The sequence below is a fragment of the Anomaloglossus baeobatrachus genome, chromosome 9 (genome assembly GCF_048569485.1).
Source record: "Anomaloglossus baeobatrachus isolate aAnoBae1 chromosome 9, aAnoBae1.hap1, whole genome shotgun sequence".
NCBI classification, from domain to species: Eukaryota; Metazoa; Chordata; class Amphibia; order Anura; family Aromobatidae; genus Anomaloglossus; species Anomaloglossus baeobatrachus.
This window is the reverse complement of record NC_134361.1, coordinates 111,152,672-111,174,333: the sequence shown is the minus strand read 5'-3', so window position 1 is coordinate 111,174,333 and position 21,662 is coordinate 111,152,672. Positions and strand designations below refer to the sequence as shown.

At 44.4% G+C, this 21,662-nt stretch overlaps 1 long non-coding RNA gene across 1 annotated transcript; it reads right to left on the bottom strand.

The window, feature by feature from the left end:
* Positions 1-20,377: 20,377 nt before the first annotated feature.
* LOC142251712 (uncharacterized) lies at positions 20,378-20,982 on the bottom strand. The gene is made up of 3 exons (XR_012725329.1): positions 20,897-20,982; positions 20,691-20,771; positions 20,378-20,463 (listed from the first exon to the last, which is right to left on the bottom strand). It is a non-coding gene; the product is annotated as an uncharacterized LOC142251712 (long non-coding RNA).
* Positions 20,983-21,662: the final 680 nt, after the last annotated feature.

Here is a 21,662-nt window from a genome sequence, read left to right as displayed (position 1 = left end):
TATCCCAACATGGAATATGGGCCATAACTTTGCCTGGGAGCGTCGTAGGCGGACGCCAATGCTCTCATTGTGACAGTTATGAATTTAGCTACAGAACGAGGGGACTCATGACCTGTCTGCCAGTTCCCCATTGGCTGATATCACGCCTGGGGCATTTCCCAATGTCCTGCTCCCATAAAAAGGGTGTGCCGGCATCGTCCGCATGCAGAGACACCATTTTTATGGTTGCCATATTTATCGGAAATATGGCTTGCGAGATATGAACCATTTTTTACTGGAGTCGTTCTGTCTGGCTATTTCCATAGCCTTGCTAATGAGATACAACTCTTGTTACAGGGTGACGGCAGGGAGTCATCCTGTGTCCATTGTTCCCACACCACCTCATTTCCATATCACAGGACATGGCCATGGAGGTGTAAGTGGAACACTGAGAACAAGAAGGGAGGGGGCACTGCCAGGGAGTGATGAGGGACTATGACTGGAGTCATAATTCATCTTCATATCCCGGGATTTGCCTCACAATCATTCATGTGAATGTGGGTATCAGGAGACATTACCTGTGGTCACGACTTCCCTCTGCTGTGCCATATGGTATAATTAGAGCCACTGCCTGTTCTTTGTTGGGAGATCATACTGCTACTGTTACATGCACTGTCACTTTTTTGCATAGGTGATATAAGTTGTTTATGTAACAATCTCTATAAAACTGGGAAAGCCTTGTGTATCATCATCACCTGTCAGATCCACATGGTCTTCTCCAAGTGGTCATATAGTCTACCACTGACTATAATGGGAAAAAGGCAGTAAGAAGCATATATAATGGGACAGAGGGTAGCATGGCACTTTGCTACTTGGAACTTTGCTCTAGTATTTGATGGGGCTTTCCAGTGAATGTCTTTTTGCCTAAAATACCTCTTCAAGCCTGTACACTGTTTTGGAAATTATATCATTTGTAAGAACGAATACTTTTTATTCCTGAACATTTAGTTTGTATAAATCTGAGCCTACTCTTACCTATTATCTTGTCACTTATTACTGATGTTGTTAGCGGTATGTTTGTGAGAGTGTATGTAAAATCATCACAAAATTGCACCACATTGCATTAAGTAATTAGCTACCGATATTGTTACTTGTCTCTCAATGGAGACAGAAAACGTGTTTAGTTTGTTCGCTAGAACCTGACACTGCCTGTAAGCTGAGTTGGTGCTGAGATACACAGGTTGCCCTGTATTTGGATCTGCTCTGATATCAGTTACATACGCTGTGTAAAGCGGAGACATCTCCTTTCTGCATCTCCCTTCTTTTTGTGTAGGTCTAAACTAAACTTTCATTTTGGCTGGGCTTGTAAAATAACACATTCTGTTTAAAAGGATTATAACAATGATACCACAATGAAAAACTATGTTTGCAATTCATGATTAAAACATAGAAACCAGAAAATGCTCACTTGTGCTGTGGTTAGTTACTACTTTTGCATTGATGGCGTACACTTAGGGGTGCTTTGCACACTACGACATCGCAGGTGCGATGTCGGTGGGGTCATGTCGAAAGTGACGCACTTCCGGCGTCGCTCTCGACATCATAGTGTGTAAAGCCTAGATGATACGATTAACGAGCGCAAAAGCATCCTAATCGTATCATCGGTGTAGCGAAAACCATAATTACCTTGCTGCGACAGTCCGATGTTGTGCCTCATTCCTGCGGCAGCGCACATCACTGTGTGTGAAGTCGCAGGAGCGAGGAACATCTACCTCCTTCACCACGGCTCCTGTCGGCTATGCGGAAGGAAGGAGGTGGGCGGGATGTTTACGTCCCGCTTATCTCCGCCCCTCCGCTTCTATTGGCTGCCTGCCATGTGACGTCACTATGACGCAGTACGGCCCGCCCCCTTAATAAGGAGGCAGGTCGCCGGCTAGAGCGACGTCGCAGGGCAAGGTGAGTGCATGTGAAGCTGGCGTAGCGATAATTTTCGCTACGCCAGCTATCACCCCATATCAGCTGCGACAGGGGCGGGGACTATCACACTCGGCATCGCAGCATCGGCTTGCGATGTCGTAGTGTGCAAAGTACCCCTTAGGATAGACCATCAATGTCTGACCGGCTGGCATCCAACATCCGGCAACTTCGCCGGTCAGCTGCAGTCAATGCCGCCGGCGGCAACTGGTGGCCAGAAGTGCTCAGTTCCGGAGCTGCTCCATCTTCTGATAGTGGCCATGGCTGAGTACTACATATCTGACTCCTATTGATTTGAAAGGGAGGCGGATGTGCAGTACTTAGCCACGGCTGCAATCAGTTGATGGAAAGCTCCGGATCTGAGCATTTCCGGCTATCGCTGGTGACACCGAGACCAGCTGATCAGCGCAGATTCCAGGTGTTGGACCCCAGCCGATCAGACATTGATAACCTGTCCTAAGGATAGGCGATCAGTGTAAACGTAGTGACTAACCTCTTTAAAGGCCCCGTCACACTAAGCAACATCGCTAGCAACATCGCTGCTAACGAACAACTTTTGTGACGTTGCTAGCGATGTTGCTGTGTGTGACATCCAGCAACAACCTGGCCCCTGCTGTGAGGTCGTTGGTTGTTGCTGAATGTCTTGGGCCATTTTTTAGTTGTTGCTGTCCCGCTGTGAAGCACAGATCGCTGTGTGTGACAGCGAGACAGCAACAACTAAATGTGCAGGCAGCAGGAGCCGGCTTCTGCGGAGGCTGGTAACCACAGTAAACATCGGGTAACCAAGAAGCCCTGTCCTTGGTTACCCGATATTTACCTTCGTTACCAGCCTCCGCCGCTCTCACTGTCAGTGTCGGCTCCTGCTCTGTGCACATGTAGCTGCAGGACACATCGGGTTAATTAACCCGATGTGTGCTGTAGCTAGGAGAGCAGGGAGCCAGCGCTAAGCATTGTGCGCTGCTCCCTGCTCTGTGCACATGTAGTTGCAGGACACATCGGGTAATTAACCCGATGTGTGCTGTAACTAGGAGAGCAGGGAGCCAGCGCTAAGCAGTGTGCGCTGCTCCCTGCTCTGTGCACATTTAGCTGTAGCACACATCGGGTAATTAACCCGATGTGTGCTGTAACTAGGAGAGCAGGGAGCCAGCGCTAAGCAGTGTGCGCTGCTCCCTGCTCTGTGCACATTTAGCTGTAGCACACATCGGGTAATTAACCCGATGTGTGCTGTAACTAGGAGAGCAGGGAGCTAGCGCTCAGTGTGCGCTGCTCCCTGCTCTCTGCACGTGTAGCTCCGTGCGCTGGTAACCAAGGTAAATATCGGGTTGGTTACCCGATATTTACCTTAGTTACCAAGCGCAGCATCTTCCACGCGGCGCTGGGGGCTGGTCACTGGTTGCTGGTGAGCTCACCAGCAACTCGTGTAGCAACGCTCCAGCGATCCCTGCCAGGTCAGGTTGCTGGTGGGATCGCTGGAGCGTCGCAGTGTGACATCTCACCAGCAACCTCCTAGCAACTTACCAGCGATCCCTATCGTTGTTGGGATCGCTGCTAAGTTGCTTAGTGTGACTGGACCTTAAGATACACTGAAACAAGTACTCTTCCCTGTTACCCCTGTATTCCCTTAATATCTATACAGAGCAGTGGCAGATAATTTAGAAATTAATACAGTACGTTTTATAAGTTGACATTTTTTATAATTATACAAAAAACTTCAGTCATAAGCTTTAAAAATTCAATAGTTAGATTTGCCAAAACTAATGTAACAAATATATGGGATTAAGCAACTAATTTGATCTATTATAAATACTGTGCATACTTTCACTGGAAAAAAAAACTCTTAGGCTACTTTCCCATAATGAATTTTTGGTGAGGTTTTTAATGTTGCAGAATTTCTACACCTAATATGTAGATTTAGTTACTTGTGTTTTTATGGTGCTATTATGTGCATTCTTTTTTACATGCATTTTTATCGCGTTCTTGAAGCGGTGTTTTCTGTCTCTTGTTGGTATGTTATGTTTTACGTAAATAGCGATGGGCAAGCAGTACAATGCTCAAGTTACTAGAGTCAAGCAGGTCAGATGCTCAGAAAAGGCTTGACTCAAGTAACAAGTCAATTATTGGACAGATCGGCTCACATACAGCCAACCATAAGGCTAGGGCCCCACTTTGCAGTTTTACCTGCTTATCAGGTGCTTTTGGGGTGCGTTTTGAGAAGCACCTTTTTTATGCGAAAATGCTTGTGTTTTTATTTTCCAGCCATTTCAATCGCATTTGTAATTTTTCCGACCCCACTTTTCGTTTGTAAACGCATCTGCGAATTTGCATATTTTGTGGCAAAAAACATGCGTTCAAAGAAGCAACGTGTCAATTGTTTTTGCCATTTTGGGTGCGTTTTGCTAACATTGAAGTCAATGAGAAGATGCAAAAACCAAGATTCCTTCAAATTCCTGCTTTTTATGTGCAGAAAACATGCGTTTTGGACTACCAAAACGCATGCTTTTTGGACATTAAAATAATGATTTCATATGTCCCTTTACACACACACACACATAGTCCGACAATTAAATTTAAGAAAAATAATAATTTATTGCTATTTTTAAAAAAAATAGTATATTACTGCTAGAATTTTATTAAATATTTCTATTTCCTTAATTATTTCTAAAATTCTATGAGTTCCTTTTTTTTCTCTTTTTTCATTTTGTTTGACTGTTTAAACTTTATTTAGCAGTGTCTTGATGTTCAAAACGCATCTGTCAAAACGCAGGTGAAATAGCATGCAAAAAGCGCTGAAAACGCATCTAAAACGCGGTAAATACGGGGGCGTGGTCTGGCCATGCAGGAGTGAGGACACACAATAGCTTTGCTCCTGCTCCCGGATCGGTAATTAGTCGTCGTAATCAGCTGTTGGAGCTCCATACCGGACCATGAGTCAGAGGAGAGGAAGGAGATTACAAGGGAGCGAGGACCGAGACCATCAGCCAGCAGAAAGAGGCATTCAGCGGTTCTTTCTCGGCAAGACACAGACAGCAGCCTCCCACAGCACAGATAAGATGGCCGCTGCAGCTCCACGAGGTGCATCTGCAGTGCGAGGCAGAGGAGGAAAGGCAGGAGGGCAGAGAGGAGGGCCCCTCCAGCAGTCGGCACGGGACTGCCAGACTCCCACTACAAGCCCTGGAGCAATAACAAAAGGATCCAGCAGGCAGCAGGATGCATCAGTGTTAGGGGTGCTTCACACACAGCGAGCTCGCTGCCGAGATCGCTGCTGAGTCACGGTTTTTGTGACGCAGCAGTGACCTCATTAGCGATCTCGCTGTGTGTGACACTGAGCAGCGATCTGGCCCCTGCTGCGAGATCGCTGCTCGTTACACACAGCCCTGGTTCGTTTTCTTCAAAGCCGCTCTCCTGCTGTGACACACAGATCGCTGTGTGTGACAGCAAGAGAGCGACAAATGAAGCGAGCAGGGAGCAGGAGCCGGCATCTGACAGCTGAGGTAAGCTGTATCCAAGATAAACATCGGGTAACCAAGGTGGTTACCCGATATTTACCTTAGTTACCAGCATCTGCAGCTCTCACGCTGCCTGTGCTGCCGGCTCCGGCTCTCTGCACATGTAGCTGCTGTACACATCGGGTTAATTAACCCGATGTGTACAGCAGCTAGGAGAGCAAGGAGCCAGCGCTAAGCAGTGTGCGCGGCTCCCTGCTCTCTGCACATGTAGCTGCATTACACATCGGGTTAATTAACCCGATGTGTACTGTAGCTATGGTAGGAGAGCAAGGAGCCAGCGCTCAGTGTGCGCGGCTCCCTGCTCCCTGCACACACAGCTGTGCGCTGGTAACTAATGTAAACATCGGGTAACCATACCCGATGTTTACCTTAGTTACCAGTCTCCGCAGCTTCCAGACGGCAGCTCCGTGCAAGCGCAGCGTCGCTTGCACGTCGCTGCTGGCTGGGGGCTGTTCACTGGTCGCTGGTGAGATCTGCCTGTTTGACAGCTCACCAGCGACCATGTAGCGATGCAGCAGCGATCCTGACCAGGTCAGATCGCTGGTCGGATCGCTGCTGCATCGCTAAGTGTGAAGGTACCCTTATCAGACAACACACTGACAGAGGAGGCCGGAGGAGAGATCACAGGACAAGGCAGCCCCAGATTGCAAGAGCAACAGGTACAGGAGGGGAAATCTCCTTTCTCAGGATCACAAGCAAACTCCTCACCAAAGACTGGGGGGCAGGGGAGGCTGCAGAATCCAGAGGGCCCCTTTGACTTGAGTGGAGGAGGGGGGTTGGGCCTTGTGAGGGCCATTGGGAGTCCAGACCCTGCCAGCTTTAAATTAACCCCGGAGGGAACAGGGGTTCTGGCAGAATTAAAGGAGCTGCGTGCTCACATAACTGCCATGCCTTCCAGGGAGGATATGGAGGCTTACATAGCCAGATTGGAGTCTGCCTATAAGGATGAACTGGCTGCGTTACGGGGAGATGTGGAAAAGGTGGAGGCACAAGGACAGGCACATGAAGGGAGACTGCAGGCCCTCGAAAAAAACGTCCAGAGTCAGCAAAAGATGACAGAACAACACTCTCAGCAATTGCAATGTATAATTGAAGCTATGGACGATGCAGAAAACCGAGGGAGAAGAAGTAATATTAGAGTCAGGGGGCTGCCTGAGTCTGTAGAATCCAGAGACCTTCCAGACACTTTACAAGCCATCTTTAATGAAGTTCTGGGAGAACCTCCTGGTAAAGAACTGGAGCTCGACAGAGCCCATAGGGCCCTGGGCCCTAAACCTGTGGAGCTGGATCGTCCAAGAGACGTTATCTGCAGAGTACCGCTATGTTCTCAAAGAAGCTATTATGCATAAGATCTGCAATGGGGCTTCAGTGTCTTTTCAGGATAGAAAGCTTCATATTCTCTCAGATCTGTCTCGTCTCACCCTGCAGAGGAGAAGAGCCCTGAGACCCCTTTTGGATATGCTACGAGCTTATGACCTTCCCTACAGCTGGGGATTCCCATTCTGCCTACAGGTGCGGAACGCGGGGCGCTTACATCTCTTGCGGTCCCCATCCGATATGGTAGCATTCACTACGGCTCTGGACATTCCGATGGTCACCATTGCTTTTCCACTGAGCCCGACGGGCGGTGTGCCGTGGGAGAGGCGGGATGCCCTGACCCGTAAAGGAGGAAGAGAATGGAGGGCCCCGCATCCCCCTTGAGAAGGGGACGAGCAGCTTAGAATGGCGGATCTTAGATAGTGCAGGAATGTGGCAACTGAATGAGGATCTATATTCATGGTTGATTTGAAATAGATAGGAATATAGGTAACTGAAGAGAGGGGACCTGTTAGGGTTAATATGATTCTGTTCCCTTTGGGGTTTAATATAGACCCTCCTGCTTCCTTCTTGAGGGTAATGACTGGGTGGGGAGCTCTGTTTGGTTCGCCGTGACTGGGGATATAGTTTGTTTAATGTTAAGAGTAATCTTATTGCCTTAAAGTTTAGCTTGATACACATCTGGAGCATGAATGATGTTGTACCCTCCGATCCGGGGCAGGTAGCTCCGCATTGGAAAGCACTTCCCGACTGGGATTGTACGTCACAAAGTAGTGACGTCGGTGTTATATCCCATAGTTAAATATATTTAAGTATCTGTTAACCAGTTCAAATTATAACGTGATTTGGGGTACGGTAGTACCCACAAGAGGGTTTTTTTCTTATCTTTTTTTTTCTCTCTTTCTCTCTCTCTCTCTTCTTCACCTTCTTTCCCCCCTCTCTGATTTCTATATCTTCCCTGTTCGCTTTCTTTCCTAAGCTCTTCTCTTTTTTCCACTACACCTGAACCTCTCCTGAACTCAACTCCGCCCCACTAGTTACCTTTCCTCATTTACACCTGCCCTCCCATTTTCATAGCTGAGGTCTCCTCTCCCCCTCAAGATGACACAACTAAAATGGGGATCCCTCAATGTGAGAGGGTTGAATATTCCGCAAAAAAGAACCCAGGTGCTATACGATATGCATAAGAAAAAGGTTCATATCCTCTTATTGCAAGAGACGCACTTCAGAACTGACCATCTTCCCTGCTTCAAAGACAAATACTATCATCATGGCTGCATAGCACAAATCCTGAATCTAAGTCAAAAGGGGTTTCTATAGGCCTTCATAAGTCCCTGGTACACTCGGTCCTGGACACTGTGATTGACCCAGAGGGTAGGTACATCTTTTTGAAAATTAGGGTTAACGCTACAATTTTTACCATAGCAAACTGGTATCTCCCTAACAAAGACCCAACGTCAAAGTGCTCCTCCCTCCTGTCTTCGTTGGCTGAATTCACAGAGGGAGTTCTAGTGGCAGGTGGCGATTTCAACTTTACCTTCGACCCTGGGATGGATTCCTCATCAGGTTCCCATCCTTTCTCCTCTAGGAAAATTAGTGCCGTGAAACGAGCCATTCAGAATCTCCGTCTGGTGGATGTGTGGAGAGTGCAACACCCCACGGACCGGGATTATTCCTACTTTTCCCCAGCACATTCCTCATACAGTCGTATTGATGTATTTTTAATCAGCCAGCGTGCTCTGACCTGGCAGATCCAGTCCTCTATTGGAAATATCTCCTGGTCAGATCATGCCCCAATATTTTTGTGTATTACTATCCCGGATGGGATTGCGAAGCCGTGGACATGGCGTCTTAATGATACCTTGTTGAGAGATCAAGGGTGTGTTGACGAAGTACGGCGGACTATATCTGAGTTCATGGAGGTGCATTCCGCAGATCCCACGTCTCTTCCAACACAGTGGGAGGCGCTGAAATGTGTGGTAAGGGGCATTTTCATCAAGAATGGAGCCAGACTCAAGAGGGAGGGAGCACAGAGGATCTCCTCTTTGATGGAGAAGATAGCTACCTTGGAGCGTGATCATAAAAGGTTACTTTCGTCATCTGTTTTGGGAGACCTTATTAAAGCGAGAGAGGAGCTTAAAACTATAACTAACCAACAATATGCTCGTCAAAAAATTAGATTCAAACGATATATGTATGAATTTGCAGATAAATGCGGGAGGCCACTGGCTAGAGTTCTTCATCCACGGGGAGACCCTTGTTATATCCCGGTTATCAGACGTCAGGATGGTAGTTCTACCCAGAATCCGGTGCAAATAACAGAACAGTTCCAGAAATATTATAGGGACTTGTACCATATTAAGGGACAATTTGGAAACATGGACCCAGAGGCTCTTGAACACAAAATTGAGGAATATATACAAAAAACGGCTCTCCCGACTGTCCCCATGGACTCGACAGAGGCATTGGACGAGGACTTCTTTGAAACGGAGGTGGCATCTACTATTGAAGATTCCCCGGCGGGGAAGAGTCCAGGGCCCGATGGATTTACTCCCAGGTTTTACAAATTATTCAAGGAACAACTGGCTCTATTTTTAACTAAAGTGTTTAATTCCATTTCTGATGGTACTCCTTGGGTAGCACAGTCCCTGGAGGCCCATATCAGTGTTATTCCCAAACCAGGAAAGGATCATAGCCTAGTAACTAACTATAGACCCATATCTTTAATTAATATAGATATCAAATTGTACTCCAAGGCTCTGGCCAATCGGCTCGCTCCATTGCTCCCGGAAATAATACATACAGACCAGGTAGGGTTTGTTAAAGGGCGGGAGGCCAGGGATAATACTAATAAATTGCACTTCCTTATGGCTCGGTCGAGGGCTCAATCCATACCTTTGTGTCTTCTATCGGTGGATGCGGAGAAGGCCTTTGACCGGGTCAGCTGGAGGTTTATGCTGGCCTCATTGCGGCAATTGGGATTGGGATCCAGATTTATTGAGAGGGTGGCTTCCCTTTAAAATAGACCCACTGCAAGGGTGCGAGCTAATGGATTCCTGTCCCTTTCGTTTCCTATTCATAATGGAACCAGGCAGGGTTGTCCCTTGTCCCCCCTGCTGTATGTTATCATAATGGAGCATCTGGCGGTAGCCATTAGAAGCAATAACCACATAAAGGGAGTGGAGGTGGGAGGGAGACAATGAGACCTTCTCCTGTTTCTTACTCAGCCGCGGGCATCCTTCCCATCCCTGATTAAGGAGTTTGAGGAGTTCTGGAACCTCAGCAATTTTAAAGTGAATTTTTCCAAGTCTGAGGCCTTGAATGTGACATTGCCCGACGGGGAGGTGAAGTATCTGGGGGACAACTTCCCATTCAGATGGCAGAATTCAGTCTTGAAGTATTTGGGGATTATGGTCCCTAAGGCTCCTACACAAATTTTCTCCTTAAATTATTTGCCTTTTCTAAACAGAACAATTAGGGAACTAAACAAATATGACAAATGAAGACTCTTCTGGTTTGGTCGTATTAACGCAATTAAAATGGATGTTCTACCTAGATTTTTGTTTCTGTTCCAGACACTCCCCATTGGGCTGCCAGCAAGTTTTTTTTTCCAGACTCCAATCGGCTCTGTCGAGGTTTGTTTGGGGAAGTCGGAAACCCCGAATTGGATTTAAGATTCTATCTAGAAACAAAGAAAGGGGTGGGGCGGGGCTCCCCAACTTTAGAATTTATTACAAAGCGGCCGTTCTGACGAGATTAATTGTTTGGCAATTTCACTACAAATCCAAGCAGTGGGTGAGTTTGGAGCAATCCAGCGCTGATAAAACCTTTGCGGTATCTCCCGTGGTTGGGTGGAGCGAGTAGGGGACGGTTAGGAAAAGAGGCGGACCTTGTAAGGGCAGCCCTGAAGATTTGGGATATAGAGGTCAGAAGAGGGGGACTAACCTCGGGTAGGGGACCGTTGAGTCCCCTCTTTGACAACTCGGAGTTTCCTCCTGGTCTCACTTCGGGACGTTTATTGGGGTGGAGTAGAGGAGAGGAACCTCGATTCTATAACATTCTTCGGGGAAACATGTTGCCTCCTCGGGAAATACTTGGGGGAGAGAGGGGGGAGGTGTCTTGGATGGAATATTCGCAGTTGAGATCGTTTCTTTGCTCTGGGGGCAGAGAAAAAATATTTGCTGCTTGCCCTACACAGTTTGAAAAATTGTTCTTATTGGAGTCGCCGCCTACTCACTGCATTTCACTCCTCTATAATCACATGAACCAGAAAGACGACGCTGGTGGCATTAAATTCACCGCAAGATGGAGGGAGGAGCTCGGGGTAGACGTGACAGAGGAGGAATGGAAGAGGGCATTTTTTTGGACCCACAGGTTGTCAATGGCTTGCTCAGCACAAGAAAAAAATTACAAAATCCTCACCCGATGGCACCATTGCCCAGAGACCCTACACAATGTCTTCCCTCAGGTATCCGATAGGTGCTGGAGATGTGGGGTGGATACAGGCTCCATGTTACATATTTGGTGGAGCTGCCCTAAAATTCAAACTTTCTGGGAGTCAATATTCTATGTGTACAGGAAGATGAGTGGAAACCAGGTACGTAGCTCTCCACAGGTGGCTCTTCTTTCAGTTCTTCCGGGCTCTATCAAATCCCAGAAGGGCGACTTGTTGAGATTTTGTTTAACCGCAGCTCGGATGGTTATTCCAAGACTGTGGAAGTCCACAAGGAGCCCCTCCTTGGCGGATTGGGTAGGGGAGATGGTCAGCCTTCAGAGGATGGAAGACCTCACTGCGGAGAGGGATGGTACAGGTGATAAATTTGCTCGGCTCTGGGGACCTTGGATTGTGTATCTGGACTCCCCAGAATTCAGGAAGGTACTTGAAAGGATGTGAGTGGAAGAGGAGACTTTATTCCCATTCCCCTTCCCCTCCCCACCCCTTTTTTTCCCTTTTTCTCTCTTTTTTCCCCCTTTTTTTCATCTTTCCCTCTTCTTCTTTCATTCTTCCCTCCCTTATCTTCTTCACTTTTTCTTTATCTATTTTCATCTCTTCAATCAGACCCTTTTCCTCTTTTCTCTAGTCTGTTATTTTATTTTATTTGTAGTCAAGGTTTTTTAGATACTTTGGACATTACCGAAACAATAGAGGATAAGTTGTTTACCTCTGGCGCCAATACTTATTTAAGGTCTTTTAGTACCTTGGGTATCACTGAAAAGGTAAAGAATAAGTTGCTAATCAAGCACAATTATACAGAAAGGTTCTCAAGTAATAAGTTTTTTCTCTTTTCTGTATTTCATGGAAAAATGTATATGCATATTGTACTGATATTCCTTTGTACGATATTGCTTAAGAAACACAGTTTAAACATAAAACGCGGTAAATACGCATGCGTTTTCAACGCTAAATTTCTGAAAAAGGCAACTTTGGTCAAATCAATTAAGCCCAAAACGTACGTCTAGAACTGCAAGTAGGAAAACGCAAAGTGGGGCCCTAGCCTAATAAAATAAAAGCAATTCTGGGGGAAGGGAGGGCAGGTTTTATTTGTTTTTTTTTTAACACTTTTCTTGACACATGACCTCGAAGGAGTATGCCAGATTTCAAAAGTAAACCTGGTGTGGACTAGACAGAGGCAGCTGACTAGAGGGGAAGGAAGAAACAGAGTAAGCAAAGGTGCCAGAAGAATTGAGGAAAATACTTTAAGGCTATGTGCGCACGGTGCATTTTTCGTGGCGTTTTTGAGTGTTTTTCGGGTGCATTTTTGGTTTTAAAACTGCATGACTTTGCTTCCCCAGCAAACTCTATGAGTTTTCAATTTTGCTGTCCGCACAGTGCAGTTTTGTTTTAGGTGCGTTTTTGTGGTGACCACAAAGATACAGCAAGTCAACTCTTTCTGCGTTTTTGCCAGCATTTTTCACTCATGGAATGCATTGGAAAAAATGCAGCAGCAAAAACGCGGTAAAACGCGAAAAAACGCATGCTTTTTTTATGCATTTTTACCGCGGGTGCATTTTTTAGCAGCCAAATATGCACAAAACGCTGCATCTTTGTGGTCACAAAAAAAGGCAACGTGTGCACATAGCCTAAAGGGGTTGTTCTCTATTTGATCAACCCCTTCTCATTCCCCATGCTTTACCATATTAAAATAAAAAAAGCTTATACTCACCTCCAGTGCTGGCGCCGTTTCAGCAGTGTCAGTGCTTGCACTCCCAGGGCTCACACAAGTTTGTTGCATCACAGGAGTCCTGTGGCCAATCACCACCGGCTTCTCCCCCCTTCAGACGTATAAGTAATCAACAGGATGTGAGCTGTGGCTGACCACTCCTTGTAATTACTGGAAAAGCTACAACACAGGAGGTGAATATAAGCTTTTTTAGTTTAATTGAGCCAAGCATGACAAAAAAGATGGGGGCTGTCCTAGTAGTGGAGAACCCCATTTAGGATCTAAAGAATCTTCTGACCAGAGACTTCTGAAAGTTTTATTGGGGTGCAGAGTTTACAGAAACAAGTGACTTTCAGAATGATGTGTACATGAATACAATTGAACAAATGAACGCATAAATGAATACATGTGCAGATGAGCAAAGTAAAACAATAAAAAAGGACTAGTAGTCCAGATAATCCTTCAGTGACAAAACATGTGACTTAAGTGTCGAATGCTTATGTATCTGGTACTGTGCATGGATTCTTGCAACTCTTAAAAGGGCTTTCATGGACAATCTTGGGCTAACCACTCCACTTAGCAGATCCCATGGAATGCTTTAGCATTTACCCTTTCAACCTTTTACAAGGATCTGGACTTTGCTGCTAAGATCCCTGGGTTGCGTTCACAAGGTATCTGCTGACTGGTGAACTAAATGAGCAGTGGTTGTAGTCATTTAGCTGAGTCGAAGCCAGTGGGATATAACCAATGACATTATCAGCAGGGGCATAGAAGGATGGGGTGCCCAGGGTCAAAACTAAAAGGATGGAACTAGACAAAATTTGTGTGATGCTAGTTACTACTCATAGGGTTAGCCATGCAGCTGGTTTGTCAAGAGGTCTGGGGTCAGATACCAAGAGCGCTCATAATTTAAAAAAAAAAAGGGATAAGACAAAGGAGTGGTTACGTCATGGTCCAAGGTCAAAATTCCACAAAAGTAGCGGATCAATAGAAAGGGGCTAGACAAACGGATAGCCAGAATCAAGGTGAAAGGTCAGGTAGCAAGACATCCAAGACTGAACACAAGAGCACAATACATGCAGACACCACTGAGCTTAAAGCTACAACTGGCAATAATTGGAGGCAAGAAGCCAGCTAAATAACCAGGTAATCACTCCAAACAGGACACAAATGGAGGAAACCCAGCATGCCACAACTTCTGATTGGATGACTGAACTGTCTATCACTATACTGACAGCTAAGCACGCCCCAGTCTCTGATTTGATGGCTGAACTGTCAATCACCATACAGACAGTTCAGCACGCCACTGCCCAAGATTAGACAGCTGAACTGTCCCTCACTGCACCCATGCACTCTACTAGGAGGAATTGTGACAATTGGCAGTCAAGAGAAGGGTTAGGCATTTCAGGGTCATTTCCAAGTGTAAATCTGTCCATGTAATGTACCTGCGATAGATGACAGCTGAGAGCTCATTTGTCAGTCAGCTATATTTCCCGACTACCATATACACATTAACATATTTTTATGTTTTCCATGGGAGGGCAGTCACACATAAGTGTCAAAAGCTAAAATTCAAACTGCTTAAACATTAAATGATGCTGGTGTGGAGCTGAGAGGCTCCTATACAGATTAAAATGTCAACCAATCCTGCCAATATCGGCAGGTTTGCCCAACTTTAGTCTAATGCGTGTGCATGCCTTAAATCTGAGGATCAGACAAAAGTATAGTAGTAGACAAGCTGGCTCGAGTATCAGGAATGGGAATAAGCAATGTAGCACCATAGGCTGTGTAAAACTGCTATAACTGAAAATGATAAGTAGACATTGGGAAGTTTAAATATTGTACCCTGCACCCTCATTGGCCGCTTCAACTGCATTGCTAAATCTAAGTACCCTGCCCTCTGTCTTATACTCACCTGTCGCCGTCTTCTTCTGTTATTGAAACCACTCCTGTCGGGCTCCGGCGATTTGTAATCAGTGTCATGGAGTTCCAGTGTCAAAGAGCACACCTCGTTCTGGCTCTCATAGGGATGTACTGAACAATTGTATCATAACTTCTGACTTCTGGCCAGTCAGAAGTTACAGTCACAAGATGGCACCGCGGGGCAGGAATCAGGGCTGTGGAGTCGGTAAACCAAACCTTCGACTCCGACTCCTCGATTTCTCTTGCACCGACTTCGACTCCGACTCCTACATATATTGCTTATAGTTAGGTGAAAAATTTATTGTAATACATGAACATGTGTATGTGAACATCAGACATTTAATAATTTTTATGATACAATAATAAAGATATTTGGATAGAACATAAAATATATTTATTGGAATACAACTTTAGAATACAAAAAACTAATAAATTGTAAATATGTAATACACTATGTAATATACAGTAGATTACATATATATCTTGTGTGTATGTATGTATATATATATATATATATATATATATATATTACATATTGTATTACATATTTACAATGTATTAGTTTTTTGTGTTCTAAAGTTGTATCCAATAAATATATTCTATGTTCTATCTAAATATCTTGATTATTGTATCATAAAAATAATTAAATGTCTAATGTTCACATTGTACAACAATACATTTTTCACTTAAATATAAGCATTGTACTAAATGTTATTATTTAGTAAAATATTCAGCACATTCTGCATTGCACTACTGTCCCCAATTTATTATATATTTTAGGAGTCGGAGTCGGTGCATTTTATACCGACTCCGACTCAACCAAAATGAGCTCCGACTCCACGACTCCGACTCCGACTCCACAGCCCTGGCAGGAATGGCACCGAAAAAGCATGAAAACTCCCGAGTATAAGACAGTGGGCTCACATTTAAAGCACCACTCCAGCTTTGAAAAAAACCCCAAAATATTAGAGTGGTGTTTTAAAGAACTCTTAGCCGGCTTGGGTTTGTTTGATATAGTTTCGGATGTATAAGATGATTTCCACCAGACATGTGTAGGTGGAAATGATGTAAATGCATATGGTGAGTAATATATTTTATTTAACATTGATGTACAGCTAAATCATACTAAATATAGCATGTTATTTAATGTAAGAAGCTACACATTTTTCCAGACTTTCTCATTAGAAGACCTTTTCCTAAATTACCGTAATGAAATTCTGAGGCTAGTCATTACACAGGCAAGTCATGAGGCAGGATTATGAGAAGTTCCGGGGTTGAAAAGTTCCGGTGTCAGGTACCAGGAGATCACGTTAGGATTAAAGGCCGCTTTACACACAACGATATCACTAGCGATGTCGCTAGCGATAGCACACGCCCCCTTCCGTGCGTCACGGGCAAATTGCTGCCTGTGGCGAACAATATCGCTGGTACGCGTCACACCAAAATACCTTCCTAACGACGTCACTGTGGCCGGCAAACTAACTCTTTTTTAAGAGGGCGGTTCGTGCGGCGTCACAGTGACGTCACACAACGGGCCACCAATAGAAGCGGAGGCGCGGAGAGCAGCCGCATGAACGTCACTCCCACCTCGTTGCCAGAGGACGCAGGAATGCTGTTGTTCGTCGTTCCCGGGGTGTCACACGTAGTGATGTGTGATGCCTCAGGAACGACGAACAACCTGCGTCCCAAACGAGCAATGATATTTGGGAAAGGAACGACGTGTCAAGAATTAACGATCTTTCCTGTTTTTCGGATCGTTAGCGGTCGCTGGTAGGTGTCACACGCAACAACGTCGCTAACGACGCCGGATGTGCGTCACGAATTTCGTGACCGCAGTGACATCTCGTTAGCGATGTTGTTGCGTGTAACGGGGCCTTAAGGGTATAGGCAGAGGTGTAGTCAGGCCATAGTCTGAAATCAGAATACCAAGAGGGTAGTAGATCAGAGCAGAGGGACAAGGCAAAAAAAATGGTCAAAACAAAGTGAATAGTCAGGCAATGAAAGATCAATACCCAGAGCACATATAACTAAGGCCACCAAGCACCACCAACCATAAAGCTAAGACTGGCAGTGTTTAGATACTTAAAAGCCAACGCATGTATCTATCTATTCCTTTATTTGTTAAAATAAGACTGGCAATGTTGTGGGGTAAACTGCTAAGCTAAATAACGGGACAATTACTGTGAACAGGGAATACCTGCAGAAACGCAGCACCTCCCAGCATGAGATTGGACTATTGAGCTGTCACTCAAAACACTGACAGCTCAGCACGCCCCAGCTCCGGTTGGATCACTGAGATGTCACACAACGAAACGACAGCTCAGCACGCTCTGATTAGTGAGCGAGGAATAATGACAGTACCCCCTTTCAAAGAGGGGGCCACTGGACCCCAAGGTTTCCCAGGAAAGATCCAATGGAAGGCCCTGATCAAACGATTGGCCTTTAAAGAGCAAGCCCAAACTCTGGATCTCCCCTCAGGTCCGTTTCCCTTACAGTGAAGCAGATATTCGAGGTAATTCTGGACCTTCCGAGAATCCATGATCCTCCGAACCTCATACTCTATACTCCCTTCAACGGAAACAAGAGGAGGCGAACATGAGGGCGACAACACTGGGGAGACACATTCCTTAAACAGGGATCTGTGGAAAATATTAGAGATACGTAATTCCAAATAAAAGCAATGCAGGGTGGTTTATTCTACGCGTTACAGAGATAACTCCTCTCCTTCATCAGGAAATCCACCAAGTAGATTTCCTGATGAAGGAGAGGGGTTATCTTCAAAATGCGTAGAATAAACCACCCTGCATTGCTTTTATTTGGAATTAACTCTTTATTGACACAGCAGCACAGACATTTTTCCACTTTTTATCCTTGTTTTTTTCTTGCTTCTGCCTTCGGCACATGGAGTCTGCAGGAGCTGATACATGCTTTAATACTGGTTGTGTGTGTCACACAACAACCCCAGGTGAGTGGTTTTCATTGACCCTTACTGATGTTATCCTGGTAAGACCCTATATGCGCTTTTTATATCCACAGTTTTTTTTACTAGAGATACGTAATGACTGAGGATGTTTAAACCTAAAGGCACCCTGAATGACCACCTCCACAATCTCATACAGGCCAATAAATTCAGGACCCATCTTCACCAATGGCGCCTTCAGCTTAATATTTTTGTAAGATAACCAAACCTTATTCCCACTTTGAAGAACTACTCCAATATTCTTTTGAACTTCCCTCCAAACATCCCGAGTTTCTAGTTTCTATATGGTGACCTCTATTCCAGGACACCCAGAACTCATGCTAGAATATTCACCAAAATGAAGAAGAATATCATAATTACAAAAGAAAGATGAGGTGGACTGATTGACTCAACTGTTAAAAGCAATTTAAAAGCAAATTCAGCAAGAGGTGAATATAAGGACCAGCCAGTCCTCCTGTTAAGCTGCAACAAAACATCTTAAAATTTACTCCAACTGACCGTTGGTTTAAGGGTGATAAGCCGAAGAAAATTACAAATCAATCCTCAATTTTTTTAAGAAACTCCCTCCAAAATTTGGAGACAAATTGCACTCCCCTATCAGATACAATGTTCAGAGGGATTCCATGCAAATTTTCTAGATTATCGATAAACAACCTAGAAAGTGTTTCAGCTTTAGATAACCCAGACAACAGAATGAAGTAGGCTAATTTACTGTCATGATGTGACTGTAGGATAAAGAGGGACAGGGGATTCTATGCTATCCCTCATGCTAGAAGACCGTAGGCTATTCCTAACCTCAAGGTTACCCCTGATGGTGGAGATGCCTGTGTTCCGTGCCTGCCTATGCTCCTGACCAGATCTAATTCCCCTCTCCTATCAGGGAAAGAAAGGGCAGATATGAAAAGGAAACACAGATAAAGACAGACAAGGGAAAACCAAAACGTTGACCCACTGCACACACACAGGAATAGACAATAAGAGACTCAGAAGAAAAGCAAAAGCAGGAAGGTAGCAACAAAATGCAAAAAGAGTTAACTCCACAACTGCACTCAACAACAAGTACTACAATGACCAGATAGTCTGGATCACAACTCCTCACCAGACCAGTTAAGATATACTATAGCTGGCATATAAGGAAGGATCTAACCATCATATATAGGAGGGGAGCAGATGTAATGTAATGGGATGGAAAAATGTTAGGGCCAGTCTTAATGTGCCGCTGGTCACTACATGGGCAAGTCATGAGGCAGGATAGTCAAATGTTCCGGGGTCAGGTACTAGGAGACCATATCAGGATTAAAGGGAGAGACAGATTCGTAGTCAGGTCACGGTCTGGAGTCAGAATGCCAAGAGGGCACCGGATCAGAGCAAAGGGACAAGGCAAAAAGAATGATCAAACAAATTCAATGGTCAGGCAGCAAAAGATTAATTCCCAGAGCACAGATTACTGAGGCCAACAAACAACACCAAAAGGAAGGCTAAGAATGGCAGTGCTCTGGAGTAAACTGCTAGGCTGAATAGCCGGACAATTACTGGGAACAGGGAAAACCTGCAGAAACCAAACATCTCCCACCCATTATGAGATTATACAACCAAGTGGTCATTCAAAACACTGCCAGCTCAGTACACCCTAGCTCTAGGTTGGATGACTGAGCTGTCACTCAATTAGCCCTGATCACTGAGCAAAGGAATCGTGACAGAAATAACTATTTTGTTTACTCTGAATTTGAAGCAAAATAATTTGTTGATGACTAAACAATTATGTAAAAAAGCAATGATGATAATAGTATTTTATTGTGCTTTCATGGTGGACACATTATTGGAAACAATAGAGCATTTTATCAACGTTCATGGTGCAAGTTTAGACTGTAAGCCTGTGAGGGCAGGGCTCTCTCCCCTCTGCACCAGTCTGTCTACGCTAGGCTGTTCATTGTAATGTTAGATTTGTATGTAAACCCGTTTTATATGTACAGAACCATGGAATCAATGGTGCTCTAAAGAGAAATAATAATAACAATAATTTATGAATGTCTCTTATTCAATATTCCACATATCATATTTTGCAGCATTTTACTGACATCATCATCACTGTCTCCATTTGGGCTCACAATCTAAAATCTGTACCAGTATGTCTTTGGAGTTTAGGAGGAAACCGGAGAACCTGGGGAGAATATAAAAACTCCTTGCAGATGTTGTCCTTGGTGAGATTTGAATCCAGGACCCCAGGGCTAAAAAACTACAGTGCTAACCACAGAGCCACCGTGCAGCCCTTAAAGTGAACCTGTCATCAGAAATTTAGCTTTAAAGCTAAAAGTTCCCCCCTCTGCAGCTCCTGGGCTGCATTCTAGGAAGCTTCCTATAGTTTTTGTGGCCCCTTTTATTCCAAAATAAATACTTTACAAATTTGTACCTTTTCGTATGCAAATTTCTTAAATCTTCCATGGGGGCGGGCTGCCTGATGTACGTTGCTCAAAATAGTAATAATTCTGGCACACTGAAATAATTCATGACATATGAAACCTTTCTTTTGAATGCTGAATCAATTTATTAGTGCACAAAGTTGAGGATAATTCATCCAACGTTTCGACCGTATCTTTTTGGTCGTTATCAAGGATCAAATTATCTAAGATCACAAAAAATATGTACAAGAAAATACAAAAAAATGAAATTAGTACAGAATGTAACATAAATAATGCAAATATTACAAAACATGCATCATAAGTTTGATCATATAAAGCCCATAATAAACATGAGGACATGAAAAAAAGAAAATATCGTACATTGTACAGAAACCTATCTAGCTGAAAACATATATGATGGTAATGATACAAGTACAGCAAGCACACCCACCTATATCAACAATGCGAAGATGTACGATCAATGATAAATGGACATCGCCATTTGGTATAATGGGATCAAAAAATTGCGATCCTATGTGTAAAATGGAGAGAAGTGTGTGATAAGTCATAAGGCGAAAGTCATCCAGGAACAATGTTTTTCCATTACATAGCGTATTAAAAAAATAATAAAAATAAAAATAATGAGTATGTCTATACCTCATGCACTTATCGGTTGATAATGAGAAAGGTGGCTGAGGCCCTTATTGCAGGGCTGGAAGTAACATAGATTTATAGTTGTTTCTAAATGAAAATCAATAATAGCATTATTGGGGCGTGCAAAAAAGTCATACATTGTAAAGACTTTGTATGAGAGAAAAGCACACTACCTGGATTGTTGGGCAGAAACCATAACAAGAGACACTAATGGGAGAAACGTGATTCCCACACTGGGTGATTCTTAGTTACCTCCAAGTGATCAAATGCTAAAATGAAGGGTACACGAGAGTAAGATCATACCTGAGAATATAACATCAGTATAAGACACACATATTAGGGGATGTAATGGATAAAATCTCCATACTACCTTATTGCAGCGTTTCTAGACAATAGTTATCGGGTACTATTATCATGGGGAAAGAGAACACATGTCCCTTTAAGATTCTATGAGAAACCATATAAAGGATATGAGATTTAAAGGCAGTAAAACAGGGGTAGGTGAGGTGGAAAAGCACTAATAGAAACACATACCTGGAGAATGTGAATGGGAACTCAATGCAAAAAATTGCTAGGTAGAGTATGGAGGAACGAATCTGGGAGGAAGCATAGGTAGAGATCAGTGGAAATCTATCAAGTGCCGGACAGCGTGGACCGTCAGATAACACATACCTTATGATGCTGGTGTAGGGTATAGGCCCCTGGATAGTGTGCGCCATGCCATGATATGATAGCCTTATATAGTGTATGCTAATCGGCGCCCACCGTC